We start from the raw sequence: 19,265 nt of genomic DNA, 5'->3' as shown, positions 1-19,265 counted from the left end.
GCCGGTGCGGGCGGCCGGTGCCGGGGAGGCGGCGCAGCGGGGCCGCCCGCTGCCTGCCGGCTCCCACGCCGCGCCGGCATGCCCGGGCCGCGCTCCGGCGCGCCGCCAGCGCGGGGCTGGGCCCGCCCCAGAACGGGGCCGCGGACGGGGATAGGGATGAGGCCGGGGCCTCGCCCCGCGCGGCCTCGCCCTCCGCGGGCCGCCGCCCGCCCTCCCGACGCCGCGGGGGCACCGACCCGCTGCCCTGCGCCCGGCCCCCGCGCGGAGCCGGCCCGGGGCGCCGCACACGCCTTTCCCCGCGGCGCTCGGCCGGGGGCAGGCCCGGGGCCCCGCCACCCGCCCTCGGGGCCCGCCGCGGCGGCTTCTCCCCGGGGAGCGGCGGCGCTGCCCGCCCGGCCGCACCCGCCCCGTCAGGCAGCACCGGGCCGGGCACCGGGGCCGCGGCTGAGGGCCGGAGCCCCCCCGGGCACGGCGCGGAGCCGGCGACGGCCGGCAGGGGGCGCGGCGCTCCCGCGAGACGCTTCCACTGGGCTGCGGGGCCCGGCCCGGCCGCGCCGGGACAGACACTCCCCAAACCCACCCCAAGCACACCCCCCTTGCACACTCCTCGCCTCCTCCCTCTTCCCCAGCGAACACCGGCGGTAGCTGCCGCGGGGCTCCTGTGCTGCAGACGATGGTGCGAAAGAGCCACAGCACTATGCCCAGAGACCCTCGAAAAGCCTCAGCACTCTACCCAGCACCCTTCCACCCCGCAGCTGCCTGCACAGATCGGCGAGGGCCCCAGGACAGGAGGACGAGCCTAACGACCTCAGTCAGAGCTTGGCTCCTGGCTCTTTCCAGAGCAAAGTGTTTTCCCTGATCAAACACGTCACTGTTAAGCTCTGGCGCTTCTTCCAGAGTCTCCCAGTGCAGTACCTCCCCCAGCACCTCCCTCCTTTGCTGCCTGCCTCATCGCCCCAGGACCCTTCTCCTCTCTTTCCCCTCCCTGGCTTTTCTCCTCAGTACAAACATGATCTGTGCTCCCTCTGGGGGAAAAGAAAAAAACAACCCGTAAAGCTTTACTCCCCCTTAAATCATTTTTACCTTTCTGAAAGCTCTGTCTGCTAAACCAGCCCAGGTCTTATGCCTCTGAAGGCCTCCCCAGGGTCCATCTTAGTATCAGCACCTCCTCTTCCCCCTTCTCATCCAGAGGAATCTGACTCCATTGACTCGACTCTTCCAAAATCCCACCACCTTTCACAGTAAAATCTCCAATCCATCAGTACACCCTCCTCCCTGCTACATGGTGCTGAACACGCTGATGGGCTCAAGGACTCCCCTCCCCACACCACAGCAGCGGAGCTGGGGCAGAGGACGGGACGCATCCAGCTCCCCTTCCTCCCCACCCAACGGGCACTGACGTCTGAAATGGAGCAGAAGGCGCCTGACAACCCGCCAAAGCTACAGCTCTGCCATCTGTGCCAAGGTCACGGGAACACACGAGCTGCCAGACTGGATCCGACCCGCACCCCCCTCATCTGGTGCCCCGTCTCCCAGGAGCAGTGCAGGGCGCAGAGACGGGGGCTGTCTGCCCGCAGCAGCAGGCGAGGCTGGCTGCCCACAGCGCAGGGCCCGTGGCAGAGATGGCTGGCTGGAGTCACCCACATGCAGGGAACTGGCCTCTGGGCAGGGAACCAGGCTGGGAACCTCCCAAGCTCCCCCCCCAACGCTGCTCCCAGGGCCGGGGAGCTGATCTGTAATGAGGCGGCACCATCTATATTCATTCCTCCCTAAACCCTGGGTTTATTACCTGTAACTATGCCAGATGGTGTCTTCTACACCAAGCTCAGCTCTCTAAAACATTCTGGCTTTAAGGTATCACTGAATCACAGGAGTATCTGCTGGAAGGGATAATGCCCCACATGCTCCCCTGCCAAGGGTGGGAACCAGGCACAGTGCATCACCCCCACAGGCATCTTGCCTGCCTGAGCCCCAGCGGCCTCTCCCATCTGCTGCTGCTCATCCTTCCCAGCCCACTGCAGCACTACACAGCCTCATTGCTGCTGCTCATCCTCCCATCCTGCTGCAGCACTGCATGGCCTCATTGCTGCTGCTCATCCTCCCCATCCTGCTGCAGCACTGCACGGCCTCGCTGCTGCTGCTCATCCTTCCCAGCCCACTGCAGCACTGCACAGCCTCGCTGCTGCTGCTGCTCATCCTCCTCAACGTCTTCTCCAAATCCCTTTCCTTCTGCCATGCTCTTATCAGCCCTGAAGAGTCATAGGCTGCATCCTGCCCTACAACTTTAAATGTGCCGAGAATCAGAGAGGTCCCCTCAGCTGACAATGTCCTCTTCACACATTTGCCCCACCAAAGAATGTGTCTTTAAAGCTATTAATGTTTTAGTGGATTCCTTTCAATTCTCTGCTTTTTAAACGCAGTGCCAGAACCTGGGTGCAATGTTCCTCTCCAGCTAATGCAGCCCTGAGCAGACAGACACGTACACCATCCCCACTGCCACAGATACTGGTCGTTACTACAGTAACGACGTGATGGTATTTTTACCTAATGAGCCTGTTACGGAGCACAGGTTTCCATATGCTATATACATTGACATGATACTCTTGGCATTATTCCTACAGAAAGAACAAGACATCCAAAATGAAACAGGGTAAAAGGGAGCCTCAGACACAACTTTGTGTGGCAGAGCTGCAGGCAGGGTGCTTGCACACAAGGAAGGGCTTAAACCCCACCAAGACCCCACCAGCATGGAGCCTCTGGCTGCCTCTTCAACCACCACAGCTGAAACAGCAACCAACAGAGGAACTGTTCTGAGAATGACACCAGCAAACCAGGAGCCATTGGTGTTTAGAGACAGCACCACTGGAACACACCCCACACACCTTGAAGCATCTCTCCTCAGGCAGTCTACTCCATGACTGTACTGGGTTTGACTGGTGCAATGCAAATGAGAGACTGCAGTGCTCCCAGCCCGTGGGAAGGCAGCTCTGCCAGAGTCCCCTGTGCCTTACAGGCCTCCGGAAGCAGACGAGCTCTGAGAGCTCAGATGGAACAGGACACTGCTTTTGCAATCCTGACCCAGGGCAGGTGCCTGGGGACAGAAGCAAGTCAGTCTCTTACCAGCATTTCCATGAGTCACACTCATGTTACAAATATCATGGCAATGAACATCTGGCTTAAGTTAAGGAAAAGCCGTGAGAGGCTGAACAACAGCTGCACTGGAAGACAGTCCCAAAGTCTTTCCACTGCTGGCTGGTCCCCAGGGCGAAGCTCAGGGTGGAGCCCCAAAACGGAAAAGAAGTCTGAACCACAACTGGTGAAACGCTCTGCTGCGCTCCTCCAGACCCAGCTGCCACCGGGGTCTCTGCCCCAGGCCCACAGGTGCAGAGCTGTTGTTGCAAGGGGACATGCAGCCCGCAGGACAGGACGGCTGCATCCACCGTCCCACCTGGGTGTGCGGATGCTGTCACTCTGCAGAGGAGTCCCAGCCTGGCAGACCCACTGCAGCAAACAACACGGCCAGTGTGGAGGAGGGACTGGCACTCACAGTAGGGATGGTGGGAGAAGGTGCCCAGCGTGGATGGAGCTGCCCTGGCAGCAGGCAGGTGCCAACAGCAGACCTGAGCACAGGACAGACATCAGTCAGCCCCAGGACTCCCTGCTAGCACGGCTGCAGAGTGCCCAGGGCCAGCAGCCCCACGCAGACCGTGCCAGTGGTGCAACCACAGGCAGGAACTCAGGCTCAGCACTGCTGCCCAGGCAGCACTGCCAGGAGACACAGACAGGACACGGCACGGTGACAACCACACCTGGGCCAGGCTGTGGGATGCCTGGACCCCCGACATGAGAGGCTGGAGCAGCAGAGCAGGAGGGCTCCATGCAGGGCCCTGGACAGTAGCTGCAGCAGCAGCCCGGGCGCCTGCCAAAGCCGCACTGGAGCTGCTGGGCTCTGCAGAGCTGCTCTGGCCAGCTCGCCCCTGCACCACGAATACTGATGAGGCTCTGCCAGAGCGGGAGCGCCAGGGCAGAGGCTCTGCTGGCAGGCTGAGTGGTGTGCAGCATCACTGCCCCACGTCACAGCCCCCGCAGCCACATGGCAGCAGCACCACAGCCATCACCTGCAGGGGAGGGGAGACCCTGCCTGCTGGCCCCATAGGGCAGGCCAGAGCTGTTCTCTGCCCCATAAGGAGGAGAGCAAAGGAGAATGAGCCGTTTCCCCCAGCCTTGAGTGGAGAGAAGCTGCCTGCAGCTGCATTCAGCCACAGCCAGGCTCTGGGCACGGCTGTGGGGCTCCAGCACCCAGCACAGCCAGACTGCATATCCCACCAGCTCCACCATGATAACCTTTGCTGGTCACCCCAGGAGACCCGTTCACAATAGGCAATATCCTCACTCTCTCCACTGGCACTACACCCAGCAGCCAGCAGTTGCCCAGGGTCTCACATTGCAGAAATGAAGTACTGCCAAAGCTGAGCCCTCTGGCTGCCCTGCCCACTGCAGCCCCTGCCCCCTTCCAGCCCAGAAGCCACAGCAGGCCTGGCTTCCCACAGCCCCTTAGTGTGAGAGATCCCTCAGAGCACACCCACTGAGAGAAACGGACACAGCCCACAAACAGTTAACACACCACAGGAAGTAAACAGAAAAGGCACACAACAGCCTGACTTCAGCATCGGCTCTCTCCCTCCTCCCACACACTCCACATCCCCCCAGCTCTGTCCAGCAAACCTCACACTGATGAGGAAATTACCACTTTTGGGATTCACAGAGTGCTGAAGCAAATCGCCTCCTTCCTACTTGCCATGACGTGACAGCCCATGTCACCCAAACCACCCCACACCACCTAGTCCCAGCACACACATAGGGCACTGGCACCCTCCTACCCACAGAGAAGAGAAGCAGAGCACCAAATAGCTGGCAGCCCTCTGGAAAGGGCTGCATCCCCTGGTAAGGACAGCCGTGCCATGGCCCCCACATCGTGCCATGACCCCCACATATTGACATTCTGCAAAACCATGGCAGAGACGACACTTCCTAGACCAGACCAGAGCCAAGTGCCACAGGGAAGCCCTGGTAGGTATCTTGGAGATGCTATCTCCCAGGCAAACAGATGATCAAGGCAGGGATCAGTTCTGCTCATTAAACCACCCCTCCGGGCACTTGTGCAAGCAGGGATGTTAACATCAGAGACCTGACTCCATCTCAGGCTCTGCTCAGCTGCAGTGAGCGGTATGGGAGGAGGCTGGGAGTCAGGGGCACAGCCTGGGAAGGCTGTGGGCTGTCCCGTGTCCATGCAGGACATCCCTCACTGGCCTCACAGGACACGCTCCAGCAACGGCTGCAGGTACCAGCAGACTCCAGGTGATTAGGCTAGATATTGTGAAATCTCCTCAGTACTTTGAAATCCAAAGACAAAAGCCCATATGAAAATCTCAGAAGAGGACTAAAGGAGACCTCTTCAGGTCCTCAAGCCCAGCCCTTGCCCTGGCTTTAAAATCCCTCCCATAATCCCCATTTACAAGGGTGAAAATCCTCTCTCTTAATCCCAAAGCAGTGCAGGAAAGGAGAAATGAAAATAAAACACCAAAGGGGAGAAAACTAAGAGATGGTGAGTGCAGAAATAAGGCTCAGAGGACAGGTGAATAAACCCAGAGCTCAGGGGAACTCAACCTCCTGGCCAGGAGATGGAAGAGGCTCAAGCCCTGCTCTGCCTTGACAGAAAGGCAGAGATCCTGAGCCAACGAAGGACAGCCCCAAAGCCAGCTCCTCGGCCACGGCAGGGCAGACAAGGCCTCCCCAGGCACCCCTCACAGAACAGCTCAGGGACCTTGCTCAAAAGGTCCAAGCCAGGAGGATCTCCACGGAGGGAGGTTCAGAGGGGAGCAGCCCCTCTTGCCCCTTCCCACAGAAGAGCTGGGCAAAGTCAGACTAAAACAGTGAGTTTGAAGCCCAAGGTAGACACAGAGTGCTGCCAGGCCATGGTCTCCCTGCCTCAGGAGGCTGTGGCTACACAAAGCTCCCCCAGTCCAAACCAAATCCAACGAAGTCGCAGCAGAAAATGCAACCAGCACAACTGTGTGTGCAGATGCTACCCCTGGCACACAAGTCCCTCAGCCACAAAGCACTGCACACTGGGTCAGCCAGGGAAATGGCACAGCACGTGTGCTCCTCTTCACTTCATCCCATCTCTGCAGCATTTCCCTTCAGCTGTCTTCCAAGAGGAGACTGGGCTAAATGCAACCAGCACAACCTCCCTCAAACAGGCCTTTGGCACCTCTGACATGCCCATAGCTCATTTCTGCTCCTGTTCCCGCAGCTCCGGGGGAAAGCTGAGCTGTGCCTTACAGAGGACGCTGCTGCTTCCACGCCCCACGTCCTCCCCGCAGCCCGGCGCTGGGCTGCCATTTGGATGGACACACCACTCTCTCTAAGTCTTTTGCTCCAAGAAATGCCACAGCCCAGACCAACCCAGGTCCTGACTGCAGAGGCAACAGCGTGGCACAGCTTAAAGGGAAAACTGCACCAATAAGCTGAGGTGATAAACACGGACCAGACACTTCCTCGGCCGTGCTTGGGGCTTGAATCCCGCTTCTGCTGCAGCCACAGCCAGCGTTTGGAGTGAAACCGTTCACAGCAGGGTCAGTCTGTGAGCAGGCACTGACAGCACTCGAGAGACAACAATTATTTTGCAGATCAACTCCTGGGGTCTCGGGAATGACCAGTAATGACTCAAACTGTTCCAGATCCTGCACCGTTGCTCCAAGAATTGGAAAAAACAACTGTTTTCTGGCCAAATTCTAGCTTGTTAATTAAGTTGCCTCCTGCATGGGCAGCTAGCCCAGGCTTTCACGCACTCCCCTGCCTGCTCTATGGTTTCCAACCCAAAGGCAGCTCTCTTCCCAGCTAACTGAATACAGCAAACACACTCCCAGTGAGCCCAAAGCAAGAAAGCACCCAGCACAAGTCTCACCCCAGACTGAGGGCTGTAAGAGCCGGCACACTGCAGATGCCAAGGCAAGACAGGACAGGGTAAGCCTGTAAGGAGGCAAGGACAGGGCTGCGGCCCTCCCTACTAGTCCAGAGCCCCTGCCCATCCTGGTAACTGCCACAGAGCTGGCTGCAGTCGCAGCGGTGACAGGACAGGATCCTGCAGACACTGTCCCAGATGGGCTGAGGGGGCCATACGTGGTTTTATTCTGGGCTCAGGATCACCCTTAACCACTCAAGGGCTGTAACACAGCAGCAAGAGCAGCTCTGCATCCTCACGCTGACAGAGCGCTGGGGGCTGGATGAACGAGGGGCTCCTGCGGGCAGTGGGGACATGAGGAACACCCCAAACAAACTCCTTCCTTGGGGACTACTACTGGCTCTCTGCTTCTCAGAGGTGAGCTCCCTCCACATCAGCTCCTTTCTCGTACCACTCAGGGAAGTGCCTCAGGTGTTTCAGAGGAGGGGAAGAACCAGCAGTGCCAGCCCTGCCCTTGCCCACACGTCAGCTCAGGCTCGCGTGTGCCTTGTCACTCGAGTGAAGCAATGCTTGGTGAAAACATGCACGTAATTAAAGGCTGCACCAGATGCAAAACAGTCCAAATTAGGATGTAATGGTAAATGTAAATTTTCACCAGGATGGCTTTCGGAACCAGAGTGACTTTTGGCTGGTTTTGCTGCAGTTTTCTCATGAGCCATTTCGTATGAGCCATTTTCTTTTCATGCAAAAACACAATGTTTTCTCTAACTGTACCATCCATTCCACACAACCCAGAGAGCCTGAACAGCACAACTGTGGGACGTGGCACAGCTGCTGCCAGTGGAGTGGCAGGTTTGGATGCTGGTCATCAGATGGGGATTGAAACCCAGGAAAAACAGCTGTACTGCCAGAGCTGCCGGGCTGGTGTGCTCCTGCTCAGTCCCCTGGACACACACCAGCACCCCTGAGACACTGTCCTGGATGAGTTCCACCCTGCTGGGATTCAGATGCTCTCTAGAGGTCCCTTCCAACCCTTGTCCTTCTGCCCTGAAGTACCTCTGCCCCGCTGCCTGACACAGATGGCAACCAGGAGCAAAGGGCTCTGCAAACACAGGCACTTCGGGGCTCTCCCCAAGGCCTCTGAGCAAAGACAAAACCACCACCAACAGGCGATGGGGACAAAACCCGGGGAAACAACCCAGCCAAGCCAGGCAGCAGCAGGCACCAGCCTCCCACCCGCATCCCCGTGTTCTCAGCATGCCCAGGGGCTGCTGCCGCCGCCACACGCCTCGGCCCACGCACGGCTCATCCTCCGGGAAGGAGCGTGTGCTGTGTCCCTGCCGATGGGCGCCGGGGGAGCAGCCACGCACGGCCCTGCCCCATCCCACGGCCCTCTGCCACGCCGCCCCTCGCTGCTGTCGGTGTCTCCCCGACGCCGGGGCAGCCTGGGGAGCCCAGGGGAGCCGCGCTGCCTGACCGCAGCCACACGCGCCGGAAGGCTCCAACCACACCGGCACTGATACGAACTTCCTGTGCGGTCAGGGCAGGAGGTGACAGCTTCAGGCACCTCTTACTGCCCCAAAACCCGCTGCTCTTGGCTGGGAGGATGAGCTAGACGCACTCAGAGCAGAACCAGACTGAACTACACTTTGGGCCAGGAAGACCACCTTTGTGAGAGCCATCACCAGCCTGTTCCAGTCTCTAATCACCCCCGTGTCTGCACAACGGAGGGACTGCTATCAAAACCCTGCTCCCTTAAAGGTATCTGTAAGTCTGACCAAATCTCCTCCCCACAGTCCCTTTGGTAACAGCAGGGCTGCTCAAGCCCCCTTCCATGGGCACATCCTGCACTCCTGCCATTAAGCCACAAGTCTTTCTGAATCCTCCTCATTTCCCAATGCTTTTCCTCTGCTACAGAGAGAGAAGAACCAGGCATCATCCCAGCACGGACCAGCCTAGTGCGCAATGCCCTTCTCCCCCACCACATAGGCAGAGAGCCCACACTCAACTGCTGACCTCAGCACTGCGCTGGAAACTCATTTCCCACCACCAGAAGAGATCAGTTCCTCCAGTGTCCCAACACAGTCCCTCGCTCTCCTCTGCCAGAGACTCACCCACCTCATGCCTGGATCCCTCCTGCTCTCCTGACTTTATATAAACTTTACTACCTCAATCACCACTCTTGACCTTTTCTTTTTCTCAGCAAATGACAACAAACACTAAAGGCTTTGAGGTGAGGACCAGAGGCCACAACCCCACCCCAAACCGAGCTGCTCCAACACCATTTTTACTTACGACCACACACTGAGCTCCTCATTCTTACTCCATTTTACATGTTTCATCTTGACCACAGACTCTTCTGGCTCCTGCATCAGGAGATTACTCTGTCCTAAATTAAGTGCTATACAGGAGTCTGAAGGCATTATTTAGTCATACCTGCACCTAATCCCTCTGCTCAGGGGCTGTTGGCAGCACTAAGGAAAACAGATCCCATCAAATCAGGTTACTCGGCCTTTGTTTCCCCTCCTTAGATTCCTTATTAATTCAGACTGTGTCAGCCACTCCACTGCCGTCCCTGGATCAATATCAGGCTGACTGTGCCATAAATCCCTGAGTCATCCCATTTAGCCTGGCACGGTCTGGCTCACCCACTGCAGCCTCAGTCATCCCACGAGGCCAGTGACCGCAGCGCTCTGCAGACAGCCCCCCCAGGGCTCCCTGCACAAGCTCCCCCTCAAGCAGGGACCTCAAAACACCTCTCCACTGAGCAACCACTCCAGACAAGGTATTTCACCTTCCCAAGCAGGGAATGGAAACGCTGCTTACTGCTTGGCTGCTGAGGCTTGAGCCAGCCAAGGCCCAACGCCGCAGTGAGAAAGCATCCGTGTTCCTCACACCCCTCTGGCTCCCGGCTGCCCTAACCAAGCTGGACACAGACTGCTCCTTGTCTCAGCCCTTCTTTGCTCACTTCCAGTCTTGATTTCGGTTCTGCAATGCAACTTTTCCCCTGCTAACGATTAATTACATGTCAGGGTTGTTGTCCAGACGTGCCACCTCTACTGTGTGCCAGGCTGAGTTGAGTGCGGCCTTCTTCATTAATTGTTGAGTTTGGGTGTTTTGGGCACAAAATGCATCATTATTGCTTGCATGTTCTATTGAGGTTCCTTCTCCTCAGTACTTCAGTCAGTAATTTTTTGGGGGTGTCTTTGGCTCGGTGACATCAACCCTTCCAAATCAAACAGTAATGGGTGAGTGTCAGAGGAGCCCACCCCAGAAAGCACCACATCACCACACAGCCCTGGGAGAAACATGCAGGGCACACAGGAGGCTGTGCAGCCCCTGGGGAGGGGATGTAAGGGTGGCTGGAAAGCAGCCGTGGTGGCTGTGGCACAGGCCAGGCCCAGAAGGCCACAGCTCCAGGAGGAGGAAGGTGCTAGAACCAGGGCGGTGTTTGCAGGCAAGCACAAAATGAACAACAACAACAAAATCAGATCAGCTCCAAATAATTAGTCAGGCTTGCAGAAACAAAGACAAAGCATTGTGAAAGGCCTTAAAATCCTGAGTAAGTGTGTGACAGAGCAGCAGATGATCCCCGTAACGTGGCGTGTGCGCAGAGGAACGATTCCCGTTTCACACGTACCATAACGAGCTCCGGCTCCTTGTCACCAGTCAGATGAAACCTTGCGGCTGTTCTAAACAACTCTGTGAAAACATCATTTCATTGCTCAGCAGCAATCAAAGAGCAGAGTACTAGCAATTACTAGGAAAAGGAGGAAGCACAGCACAGGGAACATCACGAGGCGCTCGCTCCCATCCCCGGCCTGGGAGCTGAGCACTGTGTGAGTGCTGCTCCCCACCCTCCCGGGTGCTCCTGATCCACATCTCAACGAGACAGAAGGGAACTGGAAAAGGTACTGAGAAGGGCAGGAGATGATCAAAAGGACAGAACAGCTTCTGTACAAGGAGCCCGTAAAGGAAGATGGCAAAGGGGGAATGAAGTCTGTCGTGTCAGGAGAAGAAAGGGGAGGGCCACCGGGGAACAATTTGTTCACTGTTTCTTCCAAAACACAAACTAGGGGACATCAAATCCAATTAATCAGGAGGCAGGTTCAAAGCAGAAAGAGATCTCTTCATCCACAAGACGGCTGAGCTGCACAATGCCTTGTCAAGGGATGTGGCAGATGCGAGCTAACGCACACTCAGAAGATTACTAGGCAGATTCAAGGCCGAAAGCTCCACGCAGGGCTAGGAAACACAGAACTGCCGCTCTGGGCTGGAGAAAGCTGTGGCTGACTAACGGCTCCATGCTGGGAGATCGAAGAGCTCTCAGCCCTGCTCGTGTGCCAGCCCCTGGGCACAGGCTGGGCCGCGGCAGAGGTCAAGGTGACGGGCTCCCCTCTGCTCTCCCCGCAGGCTCTGCGTGCGCAGAGCTGCTGCAGGGTCTGTGGTTTGGGCTGTGAGGCAGCTGCTGCTGCAGCCCAGGAGCAGGGCCTTCCAACTTTGCCAAACTAACTATCCGAGCTGAAATTTTCCATGCTTGCTCTCTGCATTAGGCTGTTATTTTTAGCAGTTTCAGCAAAAGCAATTCAGACATTTCCAAAAATGAGGTTAGGGAAAAATCAGGCGGCTGTGCCAAAGCTGAACGGTTCTACAGCCTGGACGGAGCTATTTGAAGAGCCAATCGACCTCCACAGCTCAGAGCTGGGACCCAGCGGCTGGCTCGGGGTCATCCCTCATTCAAGGAGATGGCTTTTGCTGTCTGTAAATGTGCAACCAAATGTAGGGGGATAAACAACCCCTTCGAGAGCTGCTGTTCACACTTCTCCATCTATGCTGCTGGAAGAAGGAACTGACGTGTCAGGGAGGCAACTCAGCCTCTGGCACCCACATGCCAACAGCTCCAGCTGGAAACACACAACAGCCTAAACGTGAGGCTGGGCTACACCGAGACACGGGCTGCAGCACAACATCCACAACACCCACCTTGCTCTGCCGGATGGCTTCCTTGCTGACAGCCCAAACAGAAGGATTTCAAACCACCAAGAAACACAAAGGCGCTTTTGGTTTTGCCACTTCCCCACCTTTGAGCCCTCGGGTTAGAATTTTATCATCTCTGCTTGTTTATTTGAATGCAACCAGCTGTATTGCAGGTGGGGCTGGGCTTTCAGCTGGGACTGAGGACCGCTCCTGTTGAGCCCTGGATATTCTGTCACTCAGAAACAGCAGAGACCACCCCTGTGCCGTTCAGTTGCGTTTGCTGCACAACACAGGTGAGAAACCCCAGTCAACAAGTTCGGCATCAAAGCCACCTTTCATCCCCAAGCCAGCACAAACTTCTTTGTGCAAAGCAACATGAGGCTTTGATTTTGAGGGCTTGAAAGTATTTACTGCACCACCAGCAAAGCTATGCCAGGTTAGGCACTCTCTGACAACAATGAGTACTTCAACACTGAACCTGTGCAGCTTTAAGCTCTGTCCTCACCTTCTAAATTGCCCTGATCATTTTTAAGCCCCTTACCATACACTGTTACCCATATTCCCCAGGCTTAAAATGATTTATAGCTCTTCGGTAACTATTTGCATCTCTTTAAACAATAAAACCAAACCCTAGACATCCAAATGACATCTGTTCCCTGGTGATGGTCTTGTTGAAGCCGTGACAAAGTGATCTCTCCCCTCCACAGCTCTGAGGTTAAGTTCCAGCCCGCGTTAAAAGCCTTTGCAGCAGGGTCCCACATCAGGCTCTCCCAAACTTCACCCCACAATGGAAACAGGAACTCAAACACATTTTCTACTGGACTGTAAGCGGTCCAACATTTTGTGCAATGCCTGTGCTGAGCTGGAAGTTAGTGAGGTACTTAATTAGTGACTTTCTTACACTGTGCGGTGGCATTAATGGAACTGAGAGTTTACATGTGAGAGTTTACACTGAAGTCACACTTCTTACACCTGTGTGACGTCCCAGTGCTCAAAAACCAAACAGGCGAGTCCAAGGAAGGAATAGGTTCCTCTTATCATTTGATCCTCCACCACTCAGCAAGACGCCATGCGAACCCCGTAGCAAAGCTCAAGGAGCAAACAGAGCAGTGGACTCTGGGATCTGTGTTTCATGGACTGCATCCGCCTCCATCCACAGAGACCAGGGCGGCTGCAGGGTTTCACTCCACGTCAGCCCAAAGCACTGCCTGAGACACAGAAACGGCAGAAACGCCGGGGCAGCTGGCGAGGCAGGGCAGCTGCAGGGCCAGGGAGAGGTGGGCTGGAGGCATCAGCTCTCCAAGCCTCCCGGGAACGCATCTGCTCCGGAGTCACTGGTTTCCATGGGGCAGCTCTGTAGGGAGATGGCCTGCAGAGCCCTACCAGCCCCTTCTGTACTAACATCCTGCTCAGGAGAGCATCATGACAAAAGTGGGTCCCAGCACATCTTTTCCTCCTCCTCTTTTCAAGCTGAACTCAAAGCCATCTGTCTTTCAGATCTCTACATCTGATCCTGCCACCCTCAGCTCCTCTACAGGCGATGGGGAAAAACGAGCGCTCTGAGTGCACAAATCACCCAACCTACTTCACACTCCTACCTCAGCCCCCGGGTACAGAGCAGCCTGGGGAGCTGACTCAGGTGGTGTCACCTCTATCACAGCCACCTAACACTGAGTTAGATAATTCCCCCCATCCCGCTCTGAATCCCACTCCTCCTGCTCCATGACAGCCTGCTCACGCCGTCCCCAGAGGCGCCCAGAGATGCTCCTCTCAGGATCCTCAGGGCTGAGGCAGGTGTTATGGGCCACCTTTCTGAAAGCAGGTACAGGTATTTCTGCGTGAGGGCAGGTTTGTGCCCCCCCTCATAGCCCAGGATGACACACGCCGAGCCCGTGAGCAGCCATCATGGCAACGAAGCGAGGGCTGGCGGCCCACAGGACCGGAGCACTCGCCACCCAGCCTGACGTCTTAATCACAAGATCGTTCTATTTCCATGGAAACAGCAGAATTAGAGGCTTCAGTTAAAGACAATTACCGACATCGGGTATTTAACTGTTAAACCTGGCAGCACTGCCGTGCCCAGCGCCGGGAGGGGACACAGCCCTTCCCCAGCCCTGCCACCGCACCCGGGCAGCTCCACCGAGGGCACGGCCACCACTGCAGCATTTACTCCTGCTCCACTTACCAGTCAGTTATGCTTCCAGAGAGCTTACTCTGCATCAGGACATGAGGAGACGGGAGGCCCTGGCTGACGGCGGTTGAACCCAGCGCTCGCTTGTACAGCAGCGACTGATCCTGGAGGCCGTCCAGCAGCCCTGCTGACCAAGGCTTCCCCGACGCCTCAGCAGCAGCAGAAGGCTTTCTGTACTTGTGAGTCACTCAGACAGTTACTGGATGACTTCAGGCTCTAATATGAGTATCAGCCGGCAGAAGAAGAGGCTAATGCCTCCCTTTTCGCCTGACACAGCAAAGCGCTGCAGTTTTTATGGTCAACCCAAAGAGAGAGCGGCGAGGAGACAAGGTGCTAATTACTATCGCTAGCAGAGGGTTACCCTGGCCAACCCTGCTGTTGGCACTCCACCTTGAAACCACAAGCCCTGCTCGAAAACAAAGCTGAGAAGAACCCAGGCAGCATCACAGGCCTTCTGAAACAAGCATCTGGGGTTTGCAGAATGCAACGTGAGCTGTGATACTGGATGCATTGTCAAGGCTGTTGAATCGGATCAGAGGAGCGCCCAATGCCTGCGAAGCACAGGGGTAACACAGAGGCATCTTCCACAAAGGAAAAGGGTTGCCTCTCTGTCTTCTGCCCAGACAGGGGTCCACTTTGAGGGGCCACTGTCTCAAAATCCTTGGGGCTCTGATGCCTTGGCATCGCTGTAATTGGTATGACCATCAGCTAACAGGTCCAGGGTGTCTTGCACAACAAGCCTCTCTCGGCCATGACTGCCAAGTTCAAGGACCAAAGCTGCTCAGCCCAGCTCCGAGCACATGCTGCTGCACAGACAAGCAGGCAGACGGTGGGTAACAGATGCTAATGGAGAGTAATCACACAGCACATGCTATCTGCTGCATGCCAATGCCTGGAAGGCACTGGAAACCTGGCTGTGAGCCAAACTCCTGCCATAGCTACAACCACGGACCTTAAGGCCTTCCCGCTGGGTCAGGACAGCAGTCACCCAATCTCCAGGAGAGCAACTTCTCACCCACAGAAACCCTGATTGTGCCCCGAGACAGAGTGCTAAGCATTGGGGAAGATGGAGGGGAGTCTCATCTTCCATGGCAATCCGTGGGACACGGCAAGCTGACTCTGCTCCAGTGAGAGCTCACAGGGAGCCATCTCCACCCTCGTGCTGGCAAAGCTCCACAGCGAGACACCCAGGCATGGCTGAACACCATGTCTGCAGCTGATCGTCCGTGAAAGCCGGATGTGCTTTGGGCCAGATTCTCCTTCAGCCTCTGGAGAGAACTGCCCCGGGCACAGTGACACAGCTTGCAGCTTGCCAGCCCTAGAAAACGTGAGGCAGAGAGAGCCTCTCTGACCACCAGCCCACGCCTGCTGCTCCCCACACAGAGCCCTCCAGCATCCCCGACTCTGCAGCCACCCCAGGTCCCATGTGTCATACAGGATGCCCAGTCTGCTCCACAAAGCCTCCATGTGTGGGACTGGGGTGCTGATGTGGAGAAGACATGTTGTTAGGACACTCAGCATGATCAAACCTTCCCTGGGGTTCCCCCTGCCACACACCCGCTGCCTCCTCCCCAGCTCAGCTGCCTCGCACCCGGCTCCTGGCTGCCTGCTCTGCTGCTCTCCTGCCTGCAGCCTGGCCGCCTCCCCTGCAGCCCCCTCTCGCCTGGCCAGCGCGGGCAGCGGGTGCCAGGGCCCGGCAGCAGCCGTGAGTCAGGCGCAGGCAGTGGCACATGGGAGGCTGCTGGTGAGTCACCCGGCACGGAGCGGCTGCGGCTGACTCACGCCGGGCTGAGGACGGCTGGATGCTGGCCGGGCAGCAGATGCTGCCACAGCAGCTCCAGCTGCAGCTTTCCTGCTCTGTCATTCTGCTGCCAGAGGCTCCTGGAGGCCCTCAGTGCTGGCAGAGCACTGATCTGGCTCCAGGGAACACTGCCCAGGGGTACCATGCCCCTTCCCAGACACACACCAGTGTCCCTGCTGCGGCCCCACCGCCTGCCCCGCTGCCGGGAACGAAAGTGCAGGGTGGGTGAACTGAGGGCAGCAGCTTTCCCCGCCAGCTTCCAGTGCCAGGGTGGCTGCAGCCACACACCCTGCACTGCACACATCTCCTCACCACCTCCCTGCTCCTCGGCTCCAACACCCCATGCCCCAGGCACAGGGCAGCCCGACGCAGGGGCTGTGCCAAGAGCACAGCCTGTCCACAGTTCCTTCCCCAGCCCGGGCGCTGGCAGCACCGAGGCACAGGGACATGCTCCTCAGCGTGGGAGAGTAAGAGGACATCATCTACCCTGTCCCTCTGACTACTGTCATCCTCTTTGGCCAGAGGAAGCCGTACACTACCCACCTCAACAACAAACTAATCCCACATCTTGTTACCTGTGCATTTATTTGAGCATGCACTCAAACTTGGAAAGCACTCGGGAAGAAACCAGACACTGAGAAAACGGGGCTCGGCCTTCTGGGACTGCAGGAGTGTGTGGCTTTGTTGGGCTCTGCACGTGTGTGGAGTTTTTTATACCTTCTCATGATAATTTATCGAGCAGTCCAAAAGCCAATACTCAGTGAAAAACTAAAGACGAGCTGAACTACAGTGGCCACTAACATCCAGAGCACCCAAAACAGGGTACAAAGTGGGGAAAAAAAGAGGAGGAAACAGATGTCAACACAGTCTCAAACACAGGAAACAACAAGAATTGGTATAGGAAGCTGAAGACTTCAGGAAAAAACATTTTCCAACAATGGTAAGTGCAGAAGGAAGCAGCTCTGCAAGCCGTGGCACCTGCACACAGCTCCTGCGGGACGGCCGGCCCAAAGCCCCGCAGGAAGGGCCACCAGCCCCCACCAGTGCCGCTAAGGAGCACACTGACACACTCCCAACAGTCAGCACAACAGCAAATGCATCACTTAAAAACCATTCACCAAAAAAGCACTTTGTTTAAAAGAGAGTTGTTAAAATAATCTCGCTTTAAATTAAAAGGTACAACTGCCCTGAACGTCACTGGGCTTAGAGCGGGCTCACAGAACAGAACACCTCCCTGCTTCTGCCAGCTTGTAATGAACATTGAAATAAGGACTGCAGCAGAGGCCAAGCAAGCAGAGAAAAACCCACAGGGACTCTCCCAGGTGAGCAGCACCCATCTGGCTTGGCACCAGCCCCCTGCAAAGGGGAAGGATCCAATGGAACCGTTTCATTTCTTAAACAGAAATCCAAGCTCTAGATCTGACCTCATCCTCCCAGGGGTTTAAAGTCTTGCTGATAAAGACAATTCTGTTTGAATTTTCATGAAGATGTGACTTATTGCCACACAATATTCCTGTGATCAATTAACCCTTTGCAAAGTCACCACTGAGAAATGCAGCGGAACTGCAGTGACCCGTCTCAGAAAGCAGTGGAAGACTTCACGGTGTGGGGTAGGAGGGTATGAGGCGACACTCTGGAGCCACTCCACTGACAAGAGAAGCTCCAGTCAACTGGGAACATGCTTTTGCTGTGCTCACCTCCAAGCCACACAGCACCAAGCCAGCCAGCTCCTCCCCAGCCCCTACACAGACCACGCAGCACACCCCTTTGAGGCCATTTCCAAAGGCACAAGGAACGAGTGAGGAACCAGGAACTGTCAGTGTGGATTCACCACAGCAGGTCATCCACCATCAATCCATCTGCTTGGCAAATCAGTTGGGCTGAGGAAGCGTGGGCTGGGTGGCTGGAGTGAGGATGGAGAAGATGCTGCTTTCGATCACAGAGACCAAGCGTTAGAACAAACTTGCCCACTAGGCGAGTGGCACCTGCAGAGACATGGTGTAATTTCCATTCTCAAGAGTCTTCTAGACTCGGCCAGAGGAAGCCAAAGCCAATCTGATCTAGCATTGGTAAGAGTCTGGCTTTGAGGAGGCTGGACTGGAGATGCTCAGAGATCCAAATAACACTTCTCTGACAGGATGGACGAATCGGTACCAGACCTGACGCTACCCAGCTCTTTCACTGTGTGATGCAGCAATGCAAGTATGAGTACGGTCATGGTTGAAAAGCATCTGGTTGGTGCTGTAACTTGGAAGGAGACCAGGATGTGACAGGGTGACCTGAATCACTTTGCAAGCTGAGCCCATTCAGCTAAAGCACCTCTTTGCACCGCCCAGCACAGGGTGTTTTAACTAAGGGTTACCAGCCATCCCTGTAGCACAGGGGCTCGAATCCTGGGAAAGGCTCAAGGGCCCAAGCAGATGAGCACTTCCTCATTAGTCCTCAATGCAATGACAAAGTGAAAGAGCTAAATGATCCTCAGACACTTAAAATCAACAGCCACTACAGAAAGGGGATGGATTTACAGTAAATGGAACTGCAGTCAAGTCAAATAACAGCATGTTGCCTACAGTCTGATTTCTTTTAAGAACACTGGGTAATGGAGAGCCATAAAAATTCTTTGAAGGCCAGAATAAATGATCTCTCAGAGAGACATTTAACAAGCATTATGTGATTAACTTTCCAAAAAGAACATCAAGAGATAATTGATTATAAAGGAAAAGTAAACTTTTCAGGGAATAATGTTCAGGTAACACAGTTTTATTTAGCCCAATCTAAAGAAATAAGGGGAAAAAAAGGAACTTTAAACCAGATGAATGCAAATTAGAACTTAAACGCTATTAGTAGCTGGAGGAATTAACAACTGAAGCAGCAGACCGAAGGAAACAGTCGACTGGGCACTACTGCAATGTGCTGCCCAGAGAGGGTGTGGAATCCCCCACCCAGGAGGTTTCCAAGACCCTTTCAGATGGACAAAGCCTTTCACAACCTGCTGGACAGCGATGCCAACCCCCTCATGCCCTTCCATCACAAGTTCTCTGAACGTCTCATCACAGCCATGTTGAGCCATCGTCTCTCCAACAACCTGCTTTCAAGCCTGGGCTCCTGAGCAGAAGGGGTTGGGCAGATTCTCCCACACCCACTCCTGAGTTGCACCAGGCCACGTGCCATCTTGTCCTCCGATTTTTTCTCACACTCCCTCCAACTTAATTTCCACATCTTACAGCCCACCAAAGCATCCTTCACCAAACCCTCCAGAGAAAGCTGTCGGGAGGAGGCAGAGCAGAAAAAACACTGTCCACAAGTTCCTGTGATGGATCAGATAAAGGACA

At 55.8% G+C, this 19,265-nt stretch overlaps 1 protein-coding gene across 3 annotated transcripts in view; it reads right to left on the bottom strand.

The window, feature by feature from the left end:
* The window catches only part of AGAP3 (ArfGAP with GTPase domain, ankyrin repeat and PH domain 3), a 111,237-nt gene that overhangs the window by 69,634 nt on the left and 22,338 nt on the right, over positions 1 to 19,265 (bottom strand). The gene's annotated exons all lie outside the window — the stretch shown is intronic.

This window comes from Colius striatus, chromosome 5 (genome assembly GCF_028858725.1).
Source record: "Colius striatus isolate bColStr4 chromosome 5, bColStr4.1.hap1, whole genome shotgun sequence".
Classification (NCBI taxonomy): Eukaryota; Metazoa; Chordata; class Aves; order Coliiformes; family Coliidae; genus Colius; species Colius striatus.
This window is presented reverse-complemented; position numbering and strand designations above follow the sequence as displayed.